We start from the raw sequence: 17,510 nt of genomic DNA on the forward strand, positions 1-17,510 counted from the left end.
TTTTATCAAGATATTTCAAGGGAATAAGAATTAATTTTTCTTTCAGTTTCCATACGTTTTTGAATAATTAAAACACGTTTATCATTCTCTTAAAGAAATGAATGAAACCATCAATAAAAGTAGTGTTTGAGGATGCTAATACAATTAAAAACTAAGTAGTATAGTAAGAGATACTGATTGATTATATTAGATTTAAGTATGAATGAATGAAGTAAAAGTAATCAATAGTAAGAGATACTGATTGATTATATTAGATTTAAGTACAATTTTGAAACGACAAAAGAGCCATTTGGAAAGGAGGATATTGTAATTTTAGGCCGTAACTACATTTAAGGGACGATATTATAGCCAGAGCATTCTTTTATAAACATCTAAATCAGGATGCTGGGGGTAAGTCTGGCCCACTCTAAACTTAAACCCCAGCTCCCGATACTTATTGGAAATGGATCTCAAATTCACAGCTTTCTGATTTCAAAACCGAAACTAGTTCATCATGTTCTTATATCCAATAATAATAGAGATGCTGTTTAAATTAAAGCTTAGCCTCTATTACGTAGATAAAGGATTTTTATTTATTCTTTATCAAAAACTATAACACCTTAATCGACGATTAAAACTATTTTTACAATACTCAAAAAATCAAAAATTGAACCTCACCCGAAAAGTAAATTTAAATAATTTTTTTTCAAAAAATTATCGATCCTTTATCTGTAATATTTTTCATTGAAAAAAAGACATAATGCTATGAAATTCGATATCGTTTTATTATAACTAATAATATGGATACTAACACTACAGAATTTTGTTTGAAAACATATTCAAGTTATAAAATACAAACTATAAGTAAAAATAAGATAATTTACACAAAAACAAAAAACGCACCCAAGTGCATATTTGATGATATTTTATAGAATTTCTTTTTTCTGAAATTACTTAATTCAACTGTTTTTATGTTAGAAGTTTGTATGTATGTTACAGAAAAGGAATCTTATGACTTATAAGGAAGGAATACTTATTAGCCATAAGATTTTAATATAATACAAAATCTTGAAAACACCGAAAGTATGAGTGTTGAGATATTATGAGACAATATAATTATTCTTTTCTTATTGTTCTACCGAAATTAAAAGAGCATTCTAGTATAAATGCGATTGTATTTTTTAGTCTCTTTGAAGCTGAGTAGTATCATTAATTAAAGACTACTTTTTTTATCGAAGCTGGAATTATTTGCTATCAGAAGCATATAAATTCTATGCTTTTGTATGTGATATTTATTTTACCAAACAAATTCATCGGAAAAGCATATACTACAATAATATAAAAACATTTTCAATTGGAAAACATATGATACAATAATACAAAATTGTATCCGAAGTCACTCAAAAAATATTTTTATAATTTAAAAAAATGGAATTCTTTAGAATTCAAAAATGCGATAAATAAAGAAATGCTCATGCAATGAATAGGCAACGTAGTTCTACTAATACTATTAATACTGTCTTAATACTATTAATTGAAGAAATTATTAATTTGGAAAAATGTTATTATTATAAGTAATTAATGATTGCTTAGTGAAATATTTGGAATGTGTCATCAGGACAAAAATGAAGTCAAAATATCAGGCTCTACATTCGCAAAAAGAAGAAGAAGAAGAAGAAAACGGTAAAGTATGAGTTAAAGAAATAAATAAGGATAAAACAAAGATGACAAAACGATAAAGCATTTATTATTATCCCCCAGTCTTGTCCATTAGTTCCTTTTAATCTGATTAGCTAACAATCTTTCTTCACTAATATAATACATAATAATCCATTTAAAATAAGAGTAATGATTTAGGAAAATGTTTATTTGTGGATTCTGACAATCCTTAGTTCTTTTGAATTCTATTTTTTTATTGTTGAAAAGTAATTTAATTGTCTAGAAAAGAATGGCATTCAGTTTGGATAAAATCATCCTTACAACTAATGATTTTACAAATGTATATAGAAAATTACTTTTTGATGAATATAAAGTTAACACTTGCTTTTTTCCAACAATGATACAAAATTGGAAATAAGGATTCTTTTTTGAAGATATGAATATTCTCATTATGTATCGATTCATCGTAAATTCCTTTAAAACTTAAATAAAAGCGTACTTAATAATTAAATTGCTATAAATTTTAATTTCTGGCAAATTATTGCTATAATGAAGATGTTTATCCACTTTTATAGTTTATTAGTAAAGTTGCTTTAATATTTTGAAACATGATTATCATTAAATTAACACTTTCATTCTTATTTTAGAAATTTTTTTCAATTCTAGTATTAAAACATATTTAAGTAATAAATAACTCATTACTTGTTTATATCATGGGAAGTTTTACTCAATCCTCCACTTGATGAATTTCAATTTGTTAAAAAATAAAAAGTGTCCACATGGGAAATATATGTTCTTTCGAATAATAAAATAACTTAAAGCGCTCCGTTATTGAAATCTACTCCAATAATAGAAAGAGATTAGAGAAGTTATACAATTTAAGTCCCATTGGGGACATTAATACCATAATTTAGAAATGGACATTTAATTCCATGACAAGACCATCATTAACAGGCCATATTTCGACAGGTCGATGATTTGTAAAACCCCGGGAAATTTCTTTGGTACTTTTGAATCAAATTAAATTATTAAGCGTACTACTTTTTTTTTATCTTTAATGTAATAAAGTTATTTTATGAAATATATCTTTTCAGGAAGCAAACAATAATGTTTTACAAGTCATCTATTAAAATAGTGTGCAAAATATAGTCTTGTAATAATGTATAAATGTTACACAAGAAGTACTTTACAGTTCTGTAAACTGTCCCAAGTTTCTCAGAGGAGTCTGAAGTTTTGTGAGTGGTAGTCATTTTTCCCATTGCACTCTTCGAAAGTAAGAAATTGCTCAGAACTTAACGAAAGTCTATGACTTCCATAAGAACTCAATTCTAAATATTCATCTAAAAGTTTTGAACAAAAAATTGGAACAAGATAGGGCCGCGTAGTGTAATAGGAAGATTACGAATACTTTGAAATATGATCTTTTCCCCATTTTCTAAATGCCAGTGACCAAAAATAATTTCGAAATCTTTCAGATTAAACTGATTACTTCAATTTAATTTGGACGAATAAGGTTTAATTTTGAAGTTACTCGGGCATTATTTTGAGAAGTTACTTAGGATTTTGAGTCGTATTTAGATAATTAGGATGACACCTGAATCAATACTCGATCTCTGAACTTCCACACCATTCCAACAAAATGATGTTGTATGGCCCTTGATTCCAGGTTTAATGTAGATCAAGTCCATATACACGATGGATCTTTCATGGATTCAATTATAATTTGGAATCATTCTATTCGTAAAATGAGATCATTTATTTATCCACAGCGGTCCCTATTGCTCCTCAATTCATCAAATGTGTGTAATAAAAAAATAATTTTCGTTTGTTTTTATTTAATGTTTAATTTGTACATTTTGTATTCTTTTGTAACTTAAGGACAGAAAGAAATTTCCAGCCAAAAGTGTGAGAAAGAAAGGGTGATTTTTTCGACGGAAAAGTAATTGAATAAATTTAAAACTTGTAAGAATTCTCATCAGTAAAACAGATAAAAATTTAGAATTGAACTTCTTAAATTTCATGTCCCAGCTTATAATATAGGACAGTGGGGTTTCAGAAATTCTGAAAACAGGTGCTTTTGTCAAATTTTTTAGTATTAGTGACCAAAATTAATCTTGAAATATTTTTAATTAAGACATTTCATTAAAATTTATCAGAAAATTGTAATAAAAAATTCTTTCGCTTGACTTTATTAAAAACTTCGTTTACATGTATTGCATTGAATTTTTTGTGATAGGTTAAAAAAAATTTTTTTTTTAATGTCAAAAATAGAAGGCGTGGCTTTTTTTTTTTTTTTTTTTTTTGGCAGATAGGAATGGGGAAAATACTAAAATTTAAAAATACTTCATTCAGAGCAATACAGATAAAAATTAAAGTCTGGGTTTATATACTGCATTTTTCGTTTCTACCTTTTATTTTTTATTTGATTACACTTTGTTTCCAAGTTAGTTCCAAAAAATATATATAAATTAATATATACGATTTAGTATATTTTTCATATTTTGTGCAGTGTATAATCATATGTACATAAATGCACACGATATGAAATGAGCTATTGCCACAATATGAAATAAAAAAAATTTTAAAGTAACAAATACTATTCAATTTATGTTTCGTTTTCTATTCCACAAGAATGCATATAAGGTAATCGTTTATACTTGTCCCTACTCTTTTACTTGAATATAAGATGAAGACAAAGAGCATATTTATTTCAATTTCTTCGTTTTAATGCTAAGTTATAGTTATTTTGGGAAGACATTTAAAATGGTACCTAATTTTCTAAACTTTCCCACCACACTAATGGGAGAAAGAGAGAGAACTAAAGTTCATTTGCAAGACATCCATTTGCCTAATCCTTAAACGGGAAAATTAAATAATTCTTAAATATGCCTGAGCGACAATATAGTTTAGTAAATGAAAAAAAATATATTAAGTATTTCATTGGAACTCTTTTCATAGAATAGTGATCAATAGTTTCTTTTCTGAAAGTAAATCTACTATTTTAATAACCTAGATTCTATTTCTAGTGTCTGTTGATATTTCACAAATTTACATCATTTCACTTATTCCGTATAAACAGAAAAAAATTAGCGTCATTAGAAGTAGTTTTGTTCTTTTACTTGGCTATAAGTTTTTCATCATTTATATAAATGAAAAACTCTGGCTGTCTTAAATTCATTGCTGCCATTTTAATACACAGGTTTCAGAAAAGGCTGTACAACTTTCTCGGTTCATTTACAAGAAAAATTCATCTTATGATTGTATATTTTCGTCTTGTAAGCATTTATTTCAAGATACATTATGATCACTTAATTCATTAAGCTGGTAGAACATTTGTTTTAAGTTCTTATGAATGACTGAATACTATTTTTATACAAATGTTTTTAACAAATTTTTCTCTAATGTAAATGCAAGTGAAATGAATCATTGATTTTGTTTGCTTGATGGTTTTAAATCTTTTTAATGATTATTTAGATGCATTTTTCTCTATTTCCACAATCTTCATTGAAAGAGTTTTACTTATTATCATTGACGGTAGAACACATATTTGTAATATTTTTGGATTAACGAAAAAGCCTTCCCCACTATTCTACCTTCACACTTGAGATTTGTATATTATTTTTAGTTGTAGACGGTTGAGAAAAGTGGGAAACAGCTGCGTCACGGAGGCTCATTGGTCTTTTATGTCATCATTTCTTGATACATTTTCACTGCAGAACTTTTTATATTCCTTGAATATTCTTCCTATTGTCGGCTGCTGAATCCTCATTAGTTATTTACGACTCCGGACGGTTCTCGTTCTTTTGTATTTGAGACTCAAGTTTCATTATTCTTTCCTATCTTTCACAGCCACTAAATTTAGTTAAACTTCACATATATTGCAGTAAAATTAAGTATTTTAAATAAGTTATATTGAAATACTTTATTTTTACTTATATGTACACTTTGTTCTCGTATTATATGACAAATCAAGCATACTTTAAACTTATTAATTCCTTGCAGCACAAGATGTATTACAATATTATAATACATTCATGATGTTGAAAGACATTAAGAATGTTAAATGATGTTAATCTCTTACAGTTATTTTTATTTAATTTCGCATCTCTTCCAATGAGGTTTGAAAAATCAATGTTATGTTAATGTTCATGTTAAAATATTTCTTCTTTATTACTTTCATGTACTTTTAGCCCTCGAATTAATCAATAGATTAGATGTCCTCTAGGGATATCAATATAATATGTAATCATTATATAATATGTAATCAAATACCATTATTCTATCTTTAACAAATCTTATTCAATAAGAATCAACGTTTGTACGATACAATTAATAAAATGCACGCGAGCTCGTTCCTTGATTCATGGTGGCAAATGTAGCGTCCTGGCAACGTCGCTTGTACAAGACAATTTTCTTTTAAAACTGCAGTGTAGTGACCCCAAAACTAATTTCATGTCGTCGTGCACTGTGTCTGCATATACCCCCTCCCCTTGCCACCTTTTTCTGTTTTATTGATTTTGCCAAGGTCACCTTCATGGTATTTGCATTGAAGAAGTCTAACTCATGTCGAAAAAGATATCTATATTTCTTTTTTGCAAAATTCTATTTTTAAATTTAATGTTTATAGCTGTTAAGATGTTGAAAATAAATTCAGAAATATTTGACACAGAAGTAGTAATTTAAAGCTAAAATAGAATAGATAATCTGTAGAGGAATCTTGTATAATAATTCCTCTAACTGCCATAATTTTTATAAGCCCATTAAATATAATATTAATTCTACCTTTCGCATACAGTGACGTGCTTCACATAGCAGAATTTTCGATATTAAAACTTTTGATTACGACAAAGTAGCAACTAATTTAAAAGACTAAAATCATCGCTGATCAATGTCAAATATCCTTGATAATCTTAAAAAAAAAGGAAATAATAATCAGTGCCCAAAATAGGTTGTGTCATCTGATTAGGAGGCTAAATAATTTGCAAATCAAAAGGATAATACTGCCAAAATTTTGTTTGAAAAAAATGGTATCCCATTTTTAAGAAATCATAGAAATGAAAAGAAGTTTGCTCATTTACTGTGCTCAAACCGATAAAATAAAATATGACAAACTGGAAGGAATTACATGATTCATGTAGTAAAAATAGATGTATTTAGTAAGACACAAGGTGATGCTGACCCACTTCTAGCTCAGATACATACAATAATCCAAAGTGAAATTCATCTAAAACGCTTGCAGCTATTGTGATGATAAATAAGCAGCCAAATATCTTTTAATAAATAGAAAAATCAGACTGCTTTCTTGGAAAGTCGCGACGTCTCAACAGAAGAGAAAGAAAGATAAAAAAGAGACGCATTGGCAATTTGCCTAGCAAAGGAAATGTGTCGTAAACACAAAGGAGATCAAAAGACTGATATTGGTATGTGCCCGGGTTGTTGGCTTGCGGGAAAACAGATGCAGATAGCGTTGAAGGACCGACAACACAACAGGTCATGAAATTTTATTGAACCAATGGTGTTTTGATTATACCACGTGGACTACCAAAGAGAAGTCAGGTCTCAAATCAGAATTCCCTTTAGCCGAGTTCTGCTGAGAGTGGAAAGTTTTTCAGGAAACTCTCAGGACAACTCTGACACATCTGAGTTTTCTGTTTAATAGACTATAACTAAGAACATCTCACTTTCAGTGAAAACAACCGATTTTTACATTATTAATGAAATCATGCTAGTTGCGGTTAATTATTTTTATATACGCTTATTTTGCGCCCTGTTTGTTGTTTGTTTTAATTTTTCAGATAATGAAAATTTAAACTATCAAAATGGATAATGGAAAATTTCAGCTAAATCTAAAGAAATAAAATTCTTGAGTTGTTGAAAGTTAATTGAAAAACAGTGCTCATTGCTGTAGTTACGTGTTCTTTAAATGCATTAAAATCATTTACAAATTTTAGAAGTTTCTGATTTTAATATGCTCTATATTCTAGAGTTTTTTCAAAGTTATTATGCTAGATACCATCTCGTGAGCAGTCTATAAATGCTGCCTAAACAGGCTTTCATATTTTAAAATCATTCATCTATACATGAGGTCTGAAAAAACATCATTGGAAACTTAAAATAAATTACATGATACAAAAACTTCGATACTAAATTTTTTTAAGTAACCAAAAAATAATTTCAACTTGTCTGCAATCTACACTCGAGATTTACACAACAATACTCATTAGTTCAAAAACAAATGCCTATGTGTTCATATAGAAATTAAGTTATAATTAAAAAAATCAACGGAGTTTTGCAGTTTCAGATAAAATTGCAGAATTGTTTTAATACACTTTCCTCCTATCCATTATCATAAATTCACCGCTCGGGATAACATTGCGATATACCTCGGATATATTTTGAAGCCCCCTGAAATTTGAAGCACGAGACGAACGCCTCTAACAGGTGCGAAAATTCACTATTGACAGCGACTCTTTATAATCTGATTATATATCCAAATTTCAATACTTAATGTTTACATTACTTTTTTACTTCCAAATATAAACAGTTGCATCTCCGATGCAGCTTTTTGAAAACCCAATTGTTCATTTCGAGTTTCGGATAATTTTAACCCCCCCCCACACACACACACTTAAAAATGATATACAGTTTTTTTTATATTGATTTTTCAACTTTTATTATCGCTGATTATTAATTAAAGATAATAATTAATTGAGATTTATCTGATAATTAATTAGAGCCGAAGATACTTTTGAATTTTCTCTTCACGAAATTCATTTTCTTTTTACGAAATTCGTGAATTTTCTTTTTATGAAACTTATTTGGTTGGAATTAAGTGAAAAATATATACGATATGGGAACATTGGAGGCGCTTGGCGATATTAATTTCTAAACCAAACCAACTTACTATTTTAGCAAAATATCCTAAGGTAGTAAACTATTTTGAATTTTATGGAGATATTCAAAAGATAGTACTTAAACCAACCCCTCCTTTCTTGAAATATCCCACTGTACTCTTCAGAATTATTCAGAGAATTCTTCAGAAAGTTAGCACCATAGATAAAATTGAGATAACTTAGCGGTCGCCATAACTCTGCAAAATATTACCAAGAAGGTCTCTGTTTTTGTAAAAGAAATCGTAGTCATTTGCTCATTCTTAATTTTAGGAGAGAAGAACAAAATAAACGCCTGTAATCTTATAGAGAGACAATTTAAAATTTATAAAAAAAGTACAAAGCTCTGGATTACATCACGATTTACGACCCACTTTGTACAATCTACAAATTAAGTTTCGATTTCATTTTATCACATACCGTTCATTTTTATTCTAATATCATTTTACGGCGTTTTCTTTAATTTAATTGCTGATATTTAAGTGTTGCACATAATTAAATGATTGCTCATGAATATCTAATTCAAAACTTTTCAAAAATAATTACGTCAAGCTCAAAACGCCCTTTAAAACTGCACATCGGAATTCTGAGGCAATATGTCATTTCTCTAGGGATATGCAACAAACTGCCGGTGAAATAATTCTACAGGGACCTTCAGAAATCCACCTTTAATTACAGTTTCTCATTATTCTTGTAATAAATGAACTCATGGCTCAATGAGATAATAGTAGGCGTTTTCTGAAAATTATTCAGTGAATATCAGAATGATTTATGAATAGCATGAAGGCACTCACAATCACCCATTATACCATATCTAGGGTGCTACAAGTCAGTTTTCTAAACACCCAATAGAGAAAATAATTGCCCACTTATCTCAAAATTTTTAGGGAAATATACTGAAACAACAGGGAGGAAATTCGTAAAGTAAAATATTTAATGGGTCGCGTTTTTATTTTATTTTTTATATGGAATCGATGCAAAATGGAGCGCGTGACAGTAGAAGATAATGGTAATTTTACAGATAATCTGAAATCTTACAATATTCTGTAATGTTATTTCAAATTAAGGCAACCTAAATTATAACAAATGGTGGCTAATTGTTCCTAAAATTATATTTTCCTCACTATCAGATCAAATGTTATAATACTAACATTTTTTCAATAATAATATATGTTATGAAGGTCGTAACATTTTGGTGCAAATAACACCTACTATGTCTGAATATAAATGTTAATGTAAATCCATGAAAATTGAAAATAATGGTAATTTTACAGATAATCTGAAACTTTAGAATAGTCTATTATATTATTTCAGATTAAGGCAACACAAATTGTAACAAGCGGTGGCTAATTATTCATAAAATTATATTTTTATCATCATCAGATAAATTGTTATAATACTAACATTTTGTTCCATAATGATACATGATATGAGGATCGTAATGTGCTGTTGTTGCAAAAAATATATTTTCTATATAACAGTAAATGAAGCAAATAAAAAAAATGTCTGAATATAATTTTAATATAAATAAAAACTAATGCGTACATGCTTCTCTTCTCTGCATAAGTGATTAGGCCAAATTCATTCAAAATAAGATAAGGAATATTGCCAACTTTTTAAAGAGTAGAAATTAATTAAATATTAAATTAATTAGAAATCAACCACTATTTTGCCATTTTCCACAATAACTACAGAACAAATTATTCCACGAGAAATGTAATTTGTTAAAATATTTTTTATTGTTGAAAAACAAAAATGCAAATTACTGCCACAACACAAAAGCCGACATTTGAAGATTTATAACAAGAACAACAATTGATTTAGTTTAGTTCTTCATTAATATAAAAATATAAAAATAACCATCGAATTAAATTGACTCAAAGCGTTCATTAAATCATTTTTAGATACTAATATTTGTTAATAGAGTTTGAATGCTCATATAATAAATACTAATAACTTAAAAAGACGATTAGCTATTGGCGGTTATAAAAATAGTTTGGTTCATTAAATATTCTCATTTTATTTAATAAAGGTTTCAGACGATAAAACGATTTTGTTTATTATAATATTTAATATAAAAGTAGAAGATTTTAGATTTAAAATATTAAGCATGAAAGCATTTAAAACCCAAAAAACTCAAGTATATCAGCCAGTCATATATAAAAATATCGGAAATAGGCTTCAAAGGAATGTAAAAAATACATTATTGGACTGCATTATTTAGTAACTAATAATAAGCTGATTTGATAAATTCTTTAAAAAAAGCAGGCTGAAATGGGATTATTAAATTTAATTAATTAGTGAAAATCTTCTGCAGAAAAAAAGATAGAACTATGGTAACTGGTTAGATACTTAAATGTCATATTATACAATTGCGATTTAACATTGACAAATATTAATTCTCCTTGATTTATTTTTTACCTTAAGAGCAAATACGCATACGCAAGCTATACGCATTAATTTGAAATTTAAATCTAAATACATAGGTACGAAACAAAAACTTTTTCAACACCGAGAAACAGAAGTAGATCCTCTGAGAAAGCAATCGGCACATGCAGAGAGGGGAAAAAGGAGGGATGTGGGTTGACATACGGCGAAGTGACAGTTCGGCGGGCTAGCTCAAAGCGTCTATTTTTGCCTTAGTCAATTTTCATTCACTTTCTGTACGAATTCTGGGTCACTCGAAACATTTGAAAATTATTTTTGCATATTGAGTTTTCAGTACTCATGTAGTAGAAGCGAATTTATTGATTCAAAATCACAAGATACTTTATAGAAAACGGGAATATTTTTCCTAAGCAAATTTGCTGCAAAAGATTTAAAACAGTTAACTTATCTTTGTTGATTTCAGAATTATCAATAAAAACTTATCTGATGAATTACTTACTTTTCAAGAATGATGAATCATTTATTTTATGAAAATAAAGCAAAAAATGGTACAAATGACAAGCAAATGGGTTCTTATTGATAATGCATGATATTTTTCATTTGGTATGTTTACTTAGAATTTTTAAAATTTATTTTTCACTAAGTAGAGTTTAGTCTGTGTACAGTTATCTTTTCTAGTTTCTAATATTGTTATGTTGAAATTTATAAGCCTTAGTACAATGGATCATCCTCAAATGATATAGAGGAGAAAACAATGGAAGTTAGATATTTCAGAAATATTAAGGTAATCAGAATTAATTCAACTTATTAAGGTAACTCTCAGAGGAAAACCAGGAAATTTGAAAGGAAAACGGTTATGCGATTTCCCTGATTTTTGCATTTATTCAAGAAATTTTACAGATAATGCCCGTAGATTTGAGAACAGTTGTTTAATAGTAATAAAATAAAGTTTTGTTAAAAATAGTTTCTCCAAATATTTTAATGATATTTTTAAAGATATCGTATATGTAAAGAATGAAATAAATTCCATTGTATACGTTATGTTATCGAATGAATCCTTTAAATTCGAATATTGAATCCTTTTTTATGAAGAATGTCTCTTCATATATAATTCATTTCTAGTTGAGTGCAATAAGTCACATACGGAAAAACACTTTTCAAAATTTTGTAAAAGTATTTTATACTATTTATCGTCTATATTATGTCAAAAATCAAAAATCACCCAGAATAAAATATATGAAATTTTGATGTAACAGCTCTGACTACTATCGAAATAGCATTTTGGAACAACATACAATAATCACATATCATATATTATTATTTATCGGCAGATGTAGTCAGCCTATAATAGTGTTTTTAATCAATAAAACGTCCTGGTAAATTCGGCATATGATATTTTGATATAATAGTGGCATTACATCGTGTGGTGAATTTTACAATTTGATAATCAGCAAAATAGTCGCATTAGTGAATTAAATAACAGAATAGTCGCATTAGTAGATTAGTACAACTACAACATAGCAGCAGTTGTAGATGATATCTAGGCACAAAAATGAATGTATTATTTCGCATTTTTTAAATTATGAAGGGAAAAAAAGGTTTATTTGAGTCTTTCTCGAAACAGTTTATTTGTAATTATTTAGCTTTAATATTCACTTCGCAATTTATATGTGCATAAATAAGTAGCGTTGAAGAATTTGGAAGTAAGAATTTAAATAATAAATTATTATGCTTATTTTTTGCTGAATCTGTAACATGAGGGTAAATTTATTTATTGTTTAGAAGCCTTTTTTAAACCGGCATAAGTTTAATGGTAAAAGGGAATTCTAATTCATTAATAAAAGACTATATAAGAAATCGAAAACATTATGTTTACATTTTTGCATGTTTATCCACTATCTGAAGCCAAACAACATTCATATTTTAAAATCAAAACAAGAGTCCTACTTCCCGAAAATTTAAATAAAATATTCTTTTTTCTAATGCTGGAAAAATAAGTGGCCAATAAAATAGCAAAAAAAAATCACAATAAAATGATAATAGGTTTTAAAAATGAATAAAAAGGAACAAAAACTGATTAAAAATAATATTTAAACTGGCAATAATTGATGGTGAAAAATAATATGCAAATAGCAAAATTTATAACGCTAATTAAATTTAAAAATTGTTTTTTGTTTGATAATGTTTAATAGCACAAAAGTCAAATTTGATTATGTGTCATCAAACCTGTGAACTAAAAGAAATGTTAGTAGGAAAACATAGAATGCATTTAACGTTTATATTCAAATAATATAATAAAAGTACTTTAAGGCTTTTATATTAGAAATAAACACATTTAAATTTATTAAAAATAAAAAAATAATTAAAAAAACACCTTGATTTTTTCTGTATAATTCTTATAATTATCATTAAATCTAAAATGAATTTTGAAATACGTTTATATATATTTACATGAGTAATAATAACTTTTTTTAATTCTAATATTTCAGAGATCCTTGTGTAGTCCTTTGAAAAGTAATTTTTCGAACTTAGTTACCATTCTTAATAAGGTTTAAAATGAAACCCTGATCTACCAAACCTCAAATTTTTATATTGATATTGTTGATGATAAAGTAGTAATCAAATCGCGCATTGCAGAAATGCATTCTTCCCTAAAAGAATTGAAAATTTATTAGACAGTTATATCCTTATACAGGCTTTAATATAATTTTTTATACTTTACTATTACAGGCTTAATTATATAATTCTTTTTTATACAATCTCTTATAAATGCTTTATTATATATTTCTTTATTATATATTTCTTTATTATATATTTCTTTATTATGCAATCTCTTATAAATGCTTTATTATATATTTCCTTATTATGCAATCTCTTATAAATGCTTTATTATATATTTCTGAGTTTATTTAAGTGCATAAAATTTATATTCTTCAGTTATTTACTAAGTAGCGTTACTAAGACATTCGTCATGTAAAATATATTTGCTAAACCCTTCATCATAACTTTTATTTATTGCTACTCTAAAAGTCAAAACAAAATATAGTATTTCTGGTTAGGAGTGTTAAATTTTATTTAAATCTTCTTAAGTGGATTTTTCAAGGAAAAAAGAAGATTTTCATCGTTTAAAACCTATTTGTCAAACTCTCTAAAATAACATTTATTTATTTATTTAAGTAACTCAGTTTGTTACACTAATCTAAGCAAAACATAGAATTTTGTGGTTAAAACTGTTGAATTTTATTTATTTTGTCTTATCTTTTCAAATGAAAAATGAATTCATCATTTAAAATATATTTGTCAAACCTTTCATCGTAATTTTTATTTACTTATTTTTATAAGCTACTTGTCACTAAAAATCTTCTAATACAAAACAACTTTCATGCATTAAAGTGTCGGTAACAATACTAGTTTTTTATGAATGCACCACATTGAGTCAAAATTACATTATTCATTTTGTCCTTATAAAACAGGGATTTTTAAAGTGGTTCAGTATATCCCATACACTTTTTCATCCAAATTCTCAAATCACATAAATAGCTGCTTATTATTGATTATTCTTACTCAATTATTGATTTTTGAGCAGTTTTCCTATTCCATAAGCCCTGAAATGATGCTTGGAATTTATTTTTCATCCTCAACTCGTAATCGTTTTATTCATATATTTTATTTCAAGAACCATGTTTTATAACAGTGCTCATTTGAAGTGCTTAAAAACACTCGCTTTTATAACTACACAATTTCAACTCGCTTAAAAACACGTTGCTTAAAAACACTCGCCTTTATAACTATACAATTTTTGAAGGAAAAAAAAGATGCGAATCAAATCATTGATATTGAATATCTCGGTCAAAGAAAAAAATTTTTTTTTTCATTTCCAAAATAAACATTTCTACTAAAGAAAGCATAAAGCAGTGGAATGTAATATTAATCTTTCTTAATCCATCATTTGTCTATATTAAGAGCCAATAATCCTAGTTTTTTTTGGAAATTACAAATATTGTTTTAAAAAAGCATATACAAAAAGGCTGGAATAGCAATCTAAAACACGATATAATTTTTCAGAACTATCAATGCATCTTACATACAAACAGAGAGCGCATGAATGATTAAGAATATTTTTTAAAACAAACAAGTAAATATGACAATTGAATGCATAGAAAAAATATACGATTCATAGTAATTAATTTAAAAAGTAAGTGAATTAAAAGTATATAATAAGTAAGTAATATATAATAATATATATAAGTAAGTAAGTAATAAGTAAAAGTATATATAAGTAAGTAATTTAAAAGAATATCGGATTTTATTTACTTAACAAATGTTAATTACTATCATTTATATTTATTCTGTAATTATTCAAAGGATTTAACATGGCTTTAGAATCATTTTTACACAAAATACCATAGAAAAGCAATGAATGAGTTTATAAATAACAGAAGAAACAAAAGCAATGGTATAATTTATAGACTGCAATATACAGAAATGCAAGCATTTTCTTTAAAAAAAAAAAAGAGTATTTGTTCTTAAAAATAAAAAATAAAATTTTAAAATAAGCATATGTGCTTACATGCTCATAACTAAGCGGGAAATCCTCATTTGTATTATATTTTGTTATTCTTGATTAAAACCAAATTATTGCATCAGCTGATATGATTTGTTTTCATAATTTTTGAATTCAGTTCGGTCTGATAACAAATTAATCGTAGTACTCAACAATGACAATGATTCGTGGCTCTTATAAGCATATATGTAAACAAAACTTCAACAGAAATAATACACTCAATTTTTTTACAAACCAAAGAAAACGACGTGAAAAAAAGCACTCTTCTCTTGAAAATGTCTTTAAAAAATGTTCATCATAACTGGTGTCAATTTATATAAAATACTATATGATTTGCAAAAACTTGTTTACAAGTTTTGTTGTCAACAACACAGACAATTTTAAAGATTTTTTCCATTCACAAATGTAAACAAATATTTTCTTTTTAAAAAATATAATTTTTTAAGTAATCAAATTCATTCAAATATAAAAAAGGAGAATTTTTCTTCTCCATGGAATGCATATACGCAGCATTCATCGTAAATGTCAATAAAATATTGCGTAATTCAGCATTTTTTGGATTATTCAATATAATAAAGATATCTATCTCTCTTATTTAAAATTTTGTTACAAATATTTGTATGAAAAAATCACTCTAGTATGAATAGTTCATAAAAAAAGGGTGTTATAAAAAATGAATAAAGCAATTCGGACTTACTTAAAATGCGAAAGGGGCGAAAGGACTCGGGAGCGGCATGTGGAGTCCTAACTCATCAGCTGGTAGCGCAGCACTACAGAAAACCACGTGTTTTTAAGCGGAAGGATGTGAGTTGAACACTGAAGGATCTACAAGTTTTCAACATTGTTCAGAGAACAACAACAGTCTGTTGATGCTGAAAGATAGTTTTGGGAGTGAACTTTACTGTCCGTAGTTAGAGTACTAACTAACATTTTTGAATCGGATCCAACGGAGTATTGATCAGACTGCAGTCATTTCTCGTAGGTAGCTTTCAACGTCGGTGGAAATGAGAAAAGCGTTAAATTTCCTGGAAAGTACTATAATAGGGGCATGAGTAGCATTCATCCATTGCATCTGGTTAACAAAATAATCTTCCTCTTTTCTAGCTCTAGAAAACGACTCGTGTTGGCAGCTTGCCCCTACCTCTGAATGATATATCTTTTTTCCCGACGGGGTTATTTCTACTTTCTGAGCGGTTGATGACATTTTCTGCAGACAATTTTAGCCTAGGACGATTTCGGGTTACTTGTGACTGAGTGCAATTCTCACGGGAACAACAACACTTCGAGAAAGTGTCGAATCAAAGCAAAGAGATAGGGCTACAAACTCCCAAACAAATTGAGTAAGTGTATTATTCTTCGTCTTTAAAAAAGGGCTGCTTTTCAACGAGTTATTAAGTCTGTCAGCATCGCGTAAACCACTGACTGTCAGAACTCATCTCCAAGTGATGTCATTCAGCTCAATTAAGTCTTTAAGGTCTTTTCATTTTTTGGTACAAAACTGTGAAAAGATCACGAATTTTTAACTACTAGCACAAATGAGTTTATTTTTTTAAATGAAAATTTTTAATGTTGATATACAAAAATATTTCCTTAATTTAATTAAATTATTCTATAAATTTTATGAGCACCCAATAAGCTGAATATAAGACAATTCAGTCGAGGTTTTTTTATGTTGTCTTTATTTGTTTATATTTTTAGTTTTACAGTCAGATATGATGCAGTTTAAGAGTTTTAATAAGTTACACTCTTTACATCATTTAATAAATTTCGTTACAGTTCAGAATAACCATTCGTTTTTAATCAGAGAACATTTTTATCGCTTTTATGCCCTTACAGATCATACTAACATAAAAAAATGGTAATAAAATTATTGAAATAATACATGATTCTCATGCAGTGGGAAATGCTGGTCTGTACTCTTCTTACGTACCTGCAGGTAACGGTTGGAAGTTTCCTCTTCAGTTGTTTTATCCAATCCGATTGAAGCAATGGATGAATGTATTGGTAGGAAGTTCGCGTAGGCAATGGTT

General features: G+C 27.6%; 1 protein-coding gene across 1 annotated transcript in view; it reads right to left on the reverse strand.

Moving 5' to 3' along the window:
• The window catches only part of LOC129958376 (potassium channel subfamily K member 1-like), a 79,432-nt gene extending 62,561 nt beyond the window's left edge, over positions 1-16,871 (reverse strand). The window contains exon 1 of the mRNA XM_056070829.1: positions 16,178-16,871. The gene's annotated coding sequence lies outside the window, so the exon portion shown is untranslated. The remainder of the gene's footprint in view (positions 1-16,177) is intronic.
• Positions 16,872-17,510: the final 639 nt, after the last annotated feature.

Source organism: Argiope bruennichi, chromosome X1, assembly GCF_947563725.1.
Source record: "Argiope bruennichi chromosome X1, qqArgBrue1.1, whole genome shotgun sequence".
Taxonomy (NCBI): Eukaryota; Metazoa; Arthropoda; class Arachnida; order Araneae; family Araneidae; genus Argiope; species Argiope bruennichi.